This window comes from Acipenser ruthenus, chromosome 22 (genome assembly GCF_902713425.1).
Source record: "Acipenser ruthenus chromosome 22, fAciRut3.2 maternal haplotype, whole genome shotgun sequence".
Taxonomy (NCBI): Eukaryota; Metazoa; Chordata; class Actinopteri; order Acipenseriformes; family Acipenseridae; genus Acipenser; species Acipenser ruthenus.
In genome coordinates, this window is record NC_081210.1 from 14,868,089 (window position 1) to 14,881,961 (window position 13,873).

The following is a 13,873-nucleotide window of genomic DNA, read 5'->3' on the forward strand; positions in this document are numbered from 1 at the left end:
CCACAGTGTTGCCAAAGCAAATACATACATATTATGAACAGATGCATCTATATACAAACAAGGAACAATGGTAACAAAATAATAATAAATAAAATAGAAGATAAATAATAATAATACAGAAATTGAAATATTGAAATAATGATATTGAAACTATTAAATTGTGCCGTCACTGCGTGCCCCTCAGGTTGTGGCAGGTGGCTACATATTTGGCAGCCAGTGGAGCTGTGTGTCCCTCCCCTAGGAGGACAGCAAGTTTCTCTGAGTCTGCCATTTGTCTGAAAAGAGGATATTTTTCTTGTATTTTAATGAAGAATGATTCTCTGATATGGCTGTATTTTATACAGTGTAGGAGAAAGTGCATCTCAGTTTCCACCTCTCCTGTCTCGCAGTGACCACAGAGCCGATCTTCTCTAGGCAGCCAGGTCTGCCTGTGTCTGCCTGTCTCTATGGCCAGGCTGTGGTCACTGAGCCTGTACTTGGTCAGGATCTGTCTCTGCCTCGTATCTCTGACAGTGGAGAGATACTCTGCTAGGCTGTAGTTTCTTTTTAGGGCCCGATAGCAATCAAGTTTATTTTGGGATTTTATTTCTGTGTCCCAGTGTTCCAGATAGGAGTTTTTGGTTTTGTTTTATAATTTGGTTTACTCTGATTGGGGGCTGGTAAGCAGTGCTGACCTGAAGCTGGTTGGAGTTAGTATTGAAGGGGGTCAGTGTGATGAGCTTCAAAGCCAGCTGGCATAGGGGACTCTTTTCAGGGCTGAGCTCTTGGGTCTGGAGGGCCTTGTACTGGAGTGAGTCAGGTTCACTTTTTTCAAGGTGCAACCAGAATTTGAGTGCTCTTTTCTTTATATTAATAAGAGCTGGATATCGGCCTAATTCTGCCCTGCATGCGTGGTTTGGTGTATTTCTTTGCACCTGCAGTGTATTCTTGTATAGTTCAGCATGCAGGGTTTGTCCCATTTAGTGTAGTCTTGTTGACTGAGTGGACCCCATACCTCACTTCCATACAGCGCAATGGGCTGGATAACACTGTCAATGAATTTTAGCCAGATTTTGACAGGTATATTGATTTTATAGAATCTCCTTTTGATGGCATAAAAAGCTCTGAGTGCTTTTGCTTTTAGTGCATTCACTGCCAGGTTAAAACTGCCTGACGCACTGATGGTCAGACCCAGGTAAGTGTAGCTGGTGCTGTGCTCTAGGGTGGTGTTGCCGAGTGTAAAGTGATATCTGTTTCCCTGAGATCTGGCCTTTTTTTGAAAAATCATTATATTGGTCTTTTTGAGGTTTACTGCCAGGGCCCAGGACTGACAGTACTGCTCTAGCAGTGCCAGGCTCTGCTGCAGCCCCTGCTCTGTGGGTGACAGCAGGACCAGGTCATCTGCGTAGAGCAGGAACTTGACTTCAGTGTCATGTAATGTGAGGCCAGGGGCTGCAGACCGTTCCAACATCGTTGCTAACTCATTGATGTAAATATTGAACAGTGTTGGACTCAGACTGCAGCCCTGCCTCACCCCCCGCCCCTGAGTGAAGAAATCTGTCCTTTTGTTGGCAATTTTTACTGCACATTTGTTTTCTGTGTACATTGATTTTATTATATCATAGACTTTACCCCCCTACACCACTTTGCAGAATTCTATAATATAAACCTTCATGCCAAATTGAATCAAAGGCTTTTTTAAAGTCAATGAAGCAGGCGAAAATTTTGCCTTTACTTTTTTGGTGTACATGTTTATCTATTAGGGTGTGCAGGTGTAAATATGGTCAGTTGTGCGATGGTTTGGTAGGAATCCAATCTGACTCTTACTCAGGACATTGTGTTCGGTAAGGAAGGCCAGTATCCGGGCGTTAATGATACTGCAGAACACCTTCCCCAGATTACTGCTCACACAGATGTCCCGGTAGTTGTTGGGGTCGAATTTGTCTCCACTCTTGTGAATTGGGGATATAAGCCCTTGGTTCCAGATGTCAGGGAAGTAACCAGTACTTAGTACCATGTTGAACAATTTAAGCATTGCCTCCTGTAATTTAGGGCTGCTGTGTTTTAGCATCTCAGTACAGATGCTGTCAGGGCCGCAGGCTTTTCCAGGTTTAAGTGCCTGGAGCTTCTTTGTTAATTCTTGTGGGGTGATTGGAGCATCAATTGGATTTTGGTTATCTTTAATTGATTTTTCTAGTAAGTTAAGTTTTTCTCTAGTTTCATTTTGTGTATCTGTTAGATCTTTTTGAGGGATATCTTTATAAAGGTTTTCAAAATAATTTTTCCAGGTTGTTCCATTTTGTATTGTCAGTTCTTGTTTTTTTGTTGAGTTTAAATTGTTCCACATTTCCCAGAACTGGTTTTTGTCGACAGCTTGTTCTATGTCAGTGAGGGTTTTGTTTGTGTGTTTTTGTTTTTTCTGTGTCAGGGTGTGTTTGTAGTATTTGAGGGTCTCACAGTACCTCCGGCGTAAATCTGGGTTTTGTGGTTGATGGTGTTTTTGATTAGATAATTTTCTTAGGTTTGTTCGAATAGATTTACACTCGTCATCAAACCAGCTTTGTTTGTGTTTTTGTTTCTGCTGTATTTTCTTTTTGTTCTTTTTAAGATTTGCCATTGTGGCTGCATTCTCAAATATCTTATTGATGTCTTTAACTGCCAGATTTAGTCCTGACACATTTGGTTGGTACTGTGTGTTGAGGAAAGTGTTCATGAGGTTAGTTATTTTAGTAGAACTGATTGCCTTGTTAAATTCCTCTGCACTATTTGAAGCCCATCTGTATGTTTGATTCAGATTGTACAGCTTACTGGGCTGTGTCTGTGCGGTGCTAGACTGACCTGTCCTTTTCAGGAACACAGTGATTTGATTGTGGTCCGATAGAGGGGTTTGTTGCCTGACAGTGAATGCATTAAGAGAGGAGGGGTCCATGTCAGTGATGGCATAGTCGACTACGCTTGTCCCAAGAGCTGAGCAAAACGTGAACCTCCCTAAAGAGTCCCCTCTGATCCTGCCATTAACGATGTACAGACCCAGGACTTGACAGAGATGCACTAATTCTCTCCCGTTCTTGTTCACGGCACGGTCAGGGTTGTTTCTCTGGATTGTGGTGGGTGTGAGGTACAGAGGGGTCTGTCCAAATACATGCCTGTTACCCTGGGAGTTTATACAGTCAGGCTCTGAGCCTGTCCTGGCGTTGAAATCCCCACAGAGCAGCACATTCCCCTGGACCTGGAAGTAGCTGATCTCTGTGTGGAGGGTGTTAAAATATTCTTCATTATAATAGGGGGATTCAGAAGGGGGCGTGTATGCTGCACACAGGTAAATATCCTTTTCACACTGGGCTAGTCCCTTGTTAATTTTGAGCCATGTGTGTGTTTGGCCCTGTTTGACTGGGCTGATGTAGTTGGCGAGCTCCCCTCTGTACCACACTATAATCCCCCCTGAGTCCCTGCCGCGCCGGACAGTACTCAGTTTGATAGAGGGCACTATTACCTCCCTGTAGCCTGAGGGGCAGTGAGTGATCACGTCTGTGCGGCACCACGTCTCTAACAAAATGAGAACGTCTAAATTATTTACATTTTTAATAAACTCAGGGTCTGTGCTCTTCAGCCCGAAAGCCGAGGAATACAAACCCTGTATGTTCCAACAACTCACTGAAAAAGATCTCATGTTTATTTTTATTTATATATATATATATTTTTTGTTTGTTTTTATACTTATTAATTCTAGTGAAATGCAATGCAAACAGCAACACAAGAATAGATTTTGGTACTTATCTATACTGTATATAAGTACACACATACATATATATACCGTATACATACACATACATACATAGAGATATATACATATCTATAGATATGTATGTACAGCAGGGTTTTTTTTTTTTTTTTAACACTATATATATGCATGCGCGTGCACATACACACACATATACATATATATATATATATATATACATATATATATATATATATATATATATATATATATATATATATAATTTATTTACCTGTTTATGTATTACTTTTAGTTTTCATGTATATTTTCAATGTGTATCGAGCTATCCAGATGTATACATACAGGCAGTGCTGTTCCCGGGTGCAGTGGAGCTCAGTTCAGCAGTCTGGAGCACAGCATGCTGAGGAGCTGCCTGATCTCACCCAGCTCACTGGGGGCGTGGGGGGGCGGCTGGGCCAGGGCTGCGGCGTAGCTGAGCTGCTGCTGGGGGGCGTTGGGCCTGGCAGGAGGAGGCCTGGGGGAGGCAGGCCAGGTGCGTGGGGGCTGGGGGGGTGCTGCATGGAGGGTGTGGGGCACGGGGGGGTGTGTTGTGGCACCTGGGGGTTTCTTGCTCCGCTGGGCTCTGCTGGGGGTGTTGAGACGGGGGCTGGTTGGGCCACGGCCGAGGGCTGCATCCTTCAGGGTCCTGGCGAATACCCCTACCCCCTTCTTGTTGAGGTGCACCTTGTCATACAGGTGCCAGGGGCCCACAGCAGGGTGGTGTGCCAGGTGCACATTGGGCAGGGTGGCACAGCCCCTGGCTAGCTCTGTGTTGATGGCCTCGATGATGTGTGGGGGGGTGTCGGCTCGTGGTAGCAGTGTGGAGATCACCACTCTGGAGTCGGGGAACTCCAGCGAGGCTCTCTCTGCCACTCTCTTCATGGCTCTGCCGGTGTGCTGGCGCAGGGAGCCCAGGTCGTTGGTGCCGGTGTGGATGATGATGCAGGCTGGGCTCCCCAGAGTGTGGCGGTCCAGCAGCTGCAGGGCTCGCTCCGTGTTCACACAACGGATCTTGTTCACCTGACGGCCGGGGAACAGCCTCCGCGTGTCGAGGTATTTCCCATTGGAGTCAGTGAGAAGGGCCACTTCTGCTTTGGTCTTCCTTATGGCTGGTGTGTTTGGGAGGGGCTGTGTGTGAGGGGGGCGCTGTGTGTCAGGAGGGGGCTGTGTGTCAGGAGGGGGTTGTGTGTGAGGGGGGCGCTGTGTGTCAGGGGGGAGCTGTGTGTGAGGGGGGCGCTGTGTGTCAGGGGGGAGCTGTGTGTCAGGAGGGGGCTGTGTGTCAGGGGGGAGCTGTGTGTCAGGGGGGAGCTGTGTGTCATGGGGGGGCTGTGTGTCACGGGGGAGCTGTGTGTCAGGGGGGGGCTGTGTGTCAGTGGGGAGAGTGGAGTGTGTGTCAGTGGGGGAGGTGGGGGGTGTGATGGCTGTGTTGTGTGTGGTGGTGCAGGGAGGGGCTGTGTGTCTGTGGAGCTGCTCCCTCAGCCCCTGCAGCTCCTTGGTGTGGGTCCTCTCTCGGCGCTTTATGTCCTCCATGACACTGGCCAGCTGGGCTCTCAGGTCTTCGTTCTCCAGCTGCAGGTTTCTCACCTCGGTAATTAGTTCACTGACGGCCACCCTGCTCTCTCTCTTCACCTGGCTCACCTCGTCTCGCAGCTGCTGGGTGAGGCTGGTGTCGGTCAAGCTAGCCAGGGTGAGCTCCCTGAATTCAGCAAACTCCAGCTCCAGCTGGGCCAGGCTCTCCCGCAGGTGCTGGGTGCAGCTGGGCAGCTGGCTGGCGTCGGGTGTGTCATCTGTGATTGGTGCTGTGTTTTCAGGGCCGGGGTCGTCAGGGTCGGTGGATGCCGGGTGTGTTTTTTCTCTCTCCACCTCTTCTTTCAGGGGTTGAAAGGACTCCTCAAAGAGGTCAAGGCTGGCCTCATTTCCCTGGATCACCACAGTCCCATTGTGGTATATGTTTATAGTTAGGACTGTGCTGTCTGGGTCAGAGTCCTCTCCCACAGTAATTTGTCTTCCGTGCCAGATCCCTCTTTTTTTAATGTTTCTGTGCTTGCTGCATATAGCAGCATGCCAGGTTTGGGGGTGTTCAGTGTGGAAGATGAGGTTGTTTTTTATCCTCTTGCCTCCTGTGTTCGTGTAGTCGGAGTACAGGCATTCAGGGTTGTCTCTCAGCACACTGATCTTGTGCTGCCTCCTGGTCTGTGCGTTGCTCAGCTCTGCAGGGTACTGCACCTCCCTGCTGCCTGCACTCTGCTTCGTCTCCATGGCAACCACCACAACTTGCTACACTTAAAGTTCTAATTTCAAATGGTTGCTTCCAACTGCCACTGCTTTTTTTGAATTTGAACAGTTAGAACCACTGTACTTTTAGAGTAACTACACTTTGTTTATATTATTTGTTTGTATTTTATTTTATTTATTTTTTAAAAATTATATTATTATTATTTTATTATTTATTTTTAACTGTAGCAGCTATAAGAGGCTTACCTTTTACCTCTATTTTCTTCTTTCTTTGATTTCTTTCTCTTCTTTCTTTCTTTCTTTCTTTCTTTCTTTCTTTCTTTCCTAATTCTCTCCTCTCTCTCCTATTCTTCCCTCCTCTCTCTGTGTGTTTTTTTTGTTTATTTCCTTCACTCTGTGGATCCTGGGTAGGTTTGATTATTTTTCTTCTGTTTTCATGTGCTTGTTATTTTTGTTTAAATTATTTTTCTTTTCTATTTTAATTCAATATTTGTTTACATATCTTTGTGTTATTAATTTAGCATTTCATTTCACTAAGAAATAGTATAAATACAAATTCTTCAGGAGCACATCTTTTTGGTGACTGCTCACACGGAATCTCTCTCTCTCTCTCTCTCTCTCTCTCTCTCTCTCTCTCTCTCTCTCTCTCTCTCGCTGAGGATTGTGGGATCGTGGGAGGAGCTTGCGGAGAGGCGGTAGCGTTTGAACGCTGGTGCGGTAGGAGAGTGTTTTCGCTACTATATTTTTTGCAAATTTATATATTTAATTGTTAATTGTTTAGTTCGTTTATATATCTTTGTTTCGTTGCTTTGTTTGTACTTTCCCGTTTATAGAGTAGTGTGTGTGTGTTATGGGATCTCACTCTGGAGGGCTGGGGGCTCTCAGCCGCCGACACGGGGTCAGCTGCTTGCCCGATGCCGGCGTGTCGGTGGAGGAGTGCCTGCTGGCAGTGGGAGAGGTGGTCGGGTGTGACAATATAATATCGGCATCCCGGATGAATAAAAGGTTTGTCGTGTTTTTAAAAGAGGTATCGCTGGTCAATCAACTAGTGGAGGAAGGTTTTTCAGTGAAAGGAGATTTTATTCAAGTATCCCCCTTAGTAACCCCTGTTACCAAGGTAATCATGTCAAACGTGCCGCCATTTTTAAAAAACGAGACCTTGGCAAATGAACTTGCCCGATATGGCAAACTGGTGTCCCCAATTAAAAATATACCATTAGGGTGCAGAAATGCAAATGTTAAGCACGTCCTGTCTTTTTGGAGACAGGCGTTTTTGCTGCTGAATAACCCGGGGGAGGTGATTGATGTTGCTTGGAGCTTCAGTGTGGAAGGGACGGGCTGCGTAGTGTTTGTCAGCTCGGATACAATGCGGTGTTTTAACTGTGGGGAACAGGGACACCAGAGGAGAGCCTGCCCGAGAAAAAACAAAAATGAGGAAAGGCAGGAGCAGGGTACTGATGGCAGGGAGGAGGCTGGGGATGTTGGGGGTGAGCGGGAGGATGAGGCTGCTCCCCCATCGCAGCGCCAGCCGGAGTCTGCAGAGACCAGGGAGCCGCCGATCAGGATGAAGCCGCCCACACCACAGCCGAGGCTGAAGAGACTCAGCCACGGTCCGTCACAAAATAAAACTACCGAAAATGATGAGGGTTTTGTGATGGTAGCTAAAAAAAGACTTAAAAAACAAAAAAACAAAGTTGCAGATCTGCCTAACAGCGAGCGGGGGACGGAGCAGAGCCCCGAGCCTGTGCTGGAGGGGAGCCTGCAGTCTCAGGCCCTCCTGATATGGAGGGAGAGGGGAGCGGCACGGCGACGGGCTTACAACCCGGCGCGGTGCAGCGCTCTTCTCTCTCTGAACCCCAGCAAGCGGAGGCAGAGGCAGCGGTGACGGCTGTGGCTGTGCTGGGAGGAGGAGAGGAGAGCGGCGCTGTAGAGGCGGAGAGAGCCGCGGAGGAGCTGGCAGCCGTGGACGGCAGAGCAGACAGCGAGGACGGAGCAGAGGAAATGGAGGGGGAGCTCTCTGACTCCTCGCTTATCTCTGACATCCCCGATAGCCAACCCGTTAACAGGGGGAAAAAAATCTATACCCTAGATGAATTTAAACAGTTTATGGAGAGTACAAAAGGGAAAAGGGGGGTTGAAATTGAAAACTTCTTCCCAGATCTGAGATTATTCCTCCACTCAGCACACATCGTCACACGAAAGGCAACATTAGAGGAGTTTGACCAGCAAAAAAGGTACCGTCTTAAAAAATATGTTCAAATAATTAAGAAAAAGATCGCTAATGTTGCCAAACAACAATTTTAAAAATGGATACTTCTTTTAAGAATTTTTTTTATTGTTGCTTGTTTTACTCTGTCAGTTTTATTTTTTTTAGCCGCTATGGAAAAGTGCGTTTTTATTTCTTTTAACGTGAATGGCTGCAGACAGTCTTTTAAAAGAGCGCAGCTGTGTGAGTTTTTAGAGCAGAAGCGGGCGGGGGTCGCGCTGCTGCAGGAGACGCACTCAGACAGGGAGAATGAGGCGGCGTGGCTGGCAGAGTGGAGGGGGCCGTGTGTGCTGAGCCACGGCTCAAGCACCAGTGCAGGAGTGGCAATTTTATTTAAGCCCAGCCTAGGAGCAACAATTTTAGATATTGAAGAAATTGAAAAGGGGAGGTTATTAAAAGTGAGAGCAAGGTTGGGTGGTACTGAATTTGTTTTTATTAATATTTATGCACCAAATAAAGGAAGGGAACGCATTTTAATTTTTGATAAATTAAAGCAAGCTCTTTTAAATATTGATAATGATGATGTGGTGGTGGTGGGAGGAGATTTTAACTGCACTATTGATTTTACAATGGATAGAAATAATGAGGAACCCAATCCCCAATCCTCAAGTGAATTAGCTGCAGTTTTTCAGTTCAGTGGCCTGGTTGATGTCTGGAGGTGTCTGCACCCCAATGCAAGACAGTACACCTGGTCTCATTGTCGTGCACAACAAATATATAGAGCCAGGTTAGACCGCTTCTACACATCACACACACATTTGAATAAATTCATTAAAGCCAATATCATCCCCAGTAGCCTCTCTGACCACCACTGCCTGTTAGTTACAGTAATACTCACCACTGACTCTCACAGCACCTCCTACTGGCATTTTAATTTAAAGCTATTACAGGACACACTTTTTGTAAAACAGTTTAATGATTTTTGGAACATTTGGAAAAAAGAAAAAACAAATTATAAAAATATTAGGCAGTGGTGGGACATTGGCAAAACGCAGATTAAAATCTTTTGCCAGCAGTACACACTCAATTCAGCCGGGTCACTGAACGCAGCAGTGAGAGAGCTGGAGTTGAAAATTCTCCAGTTAGAGAGCAGCCTGGACACAGACCACCAGGAGCAGACCCTGCAAACGCTGAGGGAGCAGAAACACATGCTGGGCAGCCTGCTGAAGGAAAGAGTGAAGGGGGCGCTGATGCGCTCTCGCTTCATGGAGCTTAAAGACATGGACACCCCCTCCAGTTTCTTTTTTGGCTTGGAGAGGAGGAGAGCAGACAGCCGGAAGATGCACTGCGTCCGGACGCCTTGCGGCAGGGAGCTGTACAGCCGGGAGGAGATCAGCAGGGAGGCAGTAAAATTCTATTTTGAACTATACAGCAAAGAGCCTTGTGAGCAGAAGGATACAGACCTGCTGCTCCAGGATTTGCCCACCCTGAGCGAGGAAGAATAGAACCAATTATACAAGCCACTAACATATCAGGAGCTGACCACTGCTGTTACACAGCTTTCAAATGGAAAAGCTCCTGGCATTGATGGACTGCCCACTGAATTTTTTAAAAATTTCTGGACTGTGATTGGTGAGGACTTTTTGCAGGTGCTGGGAGAGAGCCTCCGAGATAAAGAACTGCCCCTCAGCTGCAGGAGGGCAGTAATCACACTACTGCCCAAGAAAGGAGACCTGTGTTTACTCAAAAACTGGAGACCTGTTTCGCTTTTATGTTCTGATTTTAAAATTATTTCAAAATGTCTGGCCAATAGACTAAAAATGTGTATAGGAGCTGTAATACACATGGACCAAACTTACTGCATACCGGGACGTTCCATTTTTGATAATTTGTTTTTAATTAGAGACTTTTTATCAATGGCTAAGACATGTGATTTGAATGTTGGGCTGGTTTCTTTAGATCAGGAGAAAGCGTTTGACAGGGTCGACCACACATACCTTTTTAAAACCCTGGAAGCCTTCGGGTTTGGCCCTGTTTTTATTTCTTATATCCAGCTTTTATATTGGAATGTTTTTAGCATTTTAAAGATTAACAATGGGCTGAGTCAGCCCTTCCCAGTGTGCAGGGGTATTAGGCAGGGCTGCTCCCTGTCTGGAATGCTTTATTCACTGGCCATAGAGCCCCTGTTGCACCTGCTGAGGGGCCGGCTGGTTGGCTGGGCAGTGCCCTCCTCACCCTCCTCTGTCGCAGTGAAGGTGTCCGCTTATGCAGACGATGTGAACGTGTTTGTGTGCAGTGACGGAGACATCAAGGCACTACAGCAGAGCCTGCACACATTCCAAGGAGCCTCTACAGCAAGAGTTAACTGGGCAAAGTGTGACACCTTCCTGTCAGGCAGTTGGCATGATTGCACCCCCCCTGTCCTGCCTGAGGCGCTGAGATGGGACAGGACAGGTATAAAAGTGCTGGGGGTGTTTTTTGGAGAGGAGATATATATGCAGAAAAATTGGGAGGGCCTAGTGGACAGGGTGAGGGGGCGGCTGCAGAGATGGAGGGGACTGCTGGCCCAGCTGTCCTTTAGGGGAAGGGTCCTGGTGATTAATAATCTAGTGGCCTCCATGCTGTGGCACAGGCTGGTGTGTCTGGACCCTCCCCGGGGCATGGTGCAGGAGATCCAAAGAATACTGCTGGAGTTTTTCTGGAGCAGGAGGCGGTTCTGTATCTCCCCACTGATGAAGGGGGGCAGGGGTTGGTCTGCATTGCCAGCAGGGTGGCAGCCTTCAGACTGCAGGCGGTTCAGAGGCTCCTGTACGCTGGGGAGGAGGCTCATTGGAAGAGGCTAGCTTGTTTTTTCCTCAGCAGAGTAGGGGGGCTGGGGATAGACAAACACCTGTTTTTAATTGAGAGTGCCAGACTAGCTAAAGTAGGTCTCTCTTCTTTTTACTTGAGTGTTTTAGATGCCTGGAGGGCAGTGAGGGTGGCGAGAGATGAGGGGTCCCTGACAGGCAGGGTCCTGTTGGAGGAGCCCCTATTTTTCAATCCGCTCTTCCCTGTACGTTTCTTTCAGTCAATGACGCTCTGTGCCAGCTTTGTGAGGGCAGGAGTGACCAGGCTGAGACATCTTATCAACTTTGAGCTCTCCTGCTGGCTGACTGCTACACAGCTGGCTGGGCGGCTGGGCTGGCACTCTGAGAGACTGGCAGAGAAAATGTTCAGTGAACTGAGAAGTTGTCTTTCCCCCGAGCTCAGGGAGGCTGTGAGAGAGGAGATGTCCAGCGGCACAGGGCAGGACAAGACTTCATCTTTCCAGGGCTGCTAGTGTGTCCAGCAGTAGGTGAAGGAGAGGAGGGTGTAGGAAACGAGGGAATGTTATTAAACCTAGACACAGTTAAAGATCTAACTCTTCATACAGCAGAGAGTAAGAAGATCTACCAAATTTGTGTGAAGGCATCACATTCCCACCAGTTGAGGGGGTTGGTGGATTCAAGATGGAGGGCATGTCTGGAGGTAAAGGAGGGGTGCAGGTCAGTATGGAGGGTGCTGTATAAACTGCCCCTCACCAAGAGAGCGGGGGACCTGCAGTGGAGGATCCTGCACTGTATTGTGTCCACCGGCAGGTTTCTCCACAGAGTTGATGCTAGCATTAGCTCAGAGTGCTGTTTCTGCTCTGCAGAGGAAACAGTGTTTCACATGTATAGTGAGTGTGTCAGGCTAGGACCACTCTTCCATCTCCTACAGGAACTCCTGCAGGGCCTAGGCGAGGAGTTCACAAAAGAGCTTTTTATCTTTGGGGTTCCCTACAGTTTTAAAAAGAGAAACAGGTGTGTTTTAATTAATTTTATAATGGGTCAGGCAAAATTGGCCATTTTAAAATCCAGAAAGAACAGTATCTCTGGCGCCGGGCTGACTGATGTTGTGTTGCAGTTCAGGGTTTTGGTGGTCAGCCGGATAAGAGTGGATTTTGAATTTTTTAAACTAAATAATAACCCGGAGGACTTCCAGGAGAGGTGGTGTGTGGGAGACGCCTTGTGTGCTGTGAGTGAGGAGGGGGAGCTCCAGTTTTTGTTCTAGTTTTAATTTTATTTTTTATTGTTTTACAGTGTTTTTATTAATTGTGGCTTTAATCTGTTTTTAACAGAAAGAAAACACTGTGTTTTTTTAATTGATTTTTTATGATCCTTTTATTTTGGTAAAATCTATTTTTAAGGAGAACATGATGTATTTAGGATTTTTTAATATTGCTAAATCTTAATTTTGTTATGTTTTACCTTTATTGAGTTTTAATGGATTTTATTTGGAATGTTAAATAAAGGATCTTAAAAGTCAAAAGTCTCTCTCTCTCTCTCTCTCTCTCTCTCTCTCTCTCTCTCTCTCTCTCTCTCTCTCTCTCTCTCTCTCTCTCTGATCACAATGTTAAAAATGCCTGCAAGCTTTTCCACTCGTGTGACGACATATTCATGTGACAGACATGGACCAATCAAAACGCGAGACTGTTATGCGTTTCCACCCCAAAAACCTGCCTGTGTCATACCTCAGTAACGCAGTTACCCGCCGGAAATATTCGAAACGGGAGCATTCTGGGATAGGCAATCATTTCAAAAGGAGGGTTCCAGTCCAGCATTTTCCAGTCTAATAATTCTGCGGGGAGAAAATCTTTCAGGGTTGTGGCGGGGGTGGTTAAAAAATGTGACTGGTTTGTTATGCACGGCATCCATGACATTTATTATAAAACGGCAAATATTAGAGAATCTCAGGTTCTTTTATAATTATTTAAATGTATGCTACCTATCACATTTTCCTATTTGGCGCACTGCGCATGCTGACTATTTTCCGTTGCTTCTTTCTGCAGACCGAGGACGCCTGACAGATCTATATACAGATGTATAAGTACATGCCAACAGTCCCTATATGGTCGGGACAGTCCCGATTTCCTAGCAAATGTCCCGCGTCCCGATATTTAAACACACAAGAAAAAAAAATCATTTATTCTGCACAGTAGAGTTAGTGAAAACCGCACTCTGTGCCCTTTGTATGGCCGACACATCTGATCAGTAACTTATACAAAGGTAAGAACGTTACATTGTGTCTATTTTTACTGTCATGATGGCCGTGTCGTGTTGAATTGGCGGTATACGTCTGTTATATGATAATGTGTGTTTTTTGTGTATGACTCCTGCAAGACTCCTCCCATAACAAGCAAAATAATAATACAAATAACAAATAATGCACCTATAGGCGACTGCAATGTTTTTTAAATGAAGCGCAGCGCTTTCTCCAAACTAATATAAGTAGGCCTAACCTCAAGCACACGTGTGAAATTGTTTGCAAAGGCAGCACACTCTATTATTATTATTATTATTATTATTATTATTATTATTATTATTATGATTATGATTATGATGTACTGTTGCTACTGTATGTTATGTGTGTTTTACGATAGGTTTGTGAGCCGTCTTTCGGATATGAAGTAAACCGAGGTCTTATTGTAAGTGACTGCAGCAGCAATTGATGCATAATTCACTCCCTAGTCTAAGTCGCTTTGGATAAAAGCGTCTGCTAAATGACTGATTAATAATAATAATAATAATAATAATAATAATAATAATAATAATAACAAATGGACGATACATCGGAATATACATCTCCCTGGGATCATTTTAAAATGTATCAGA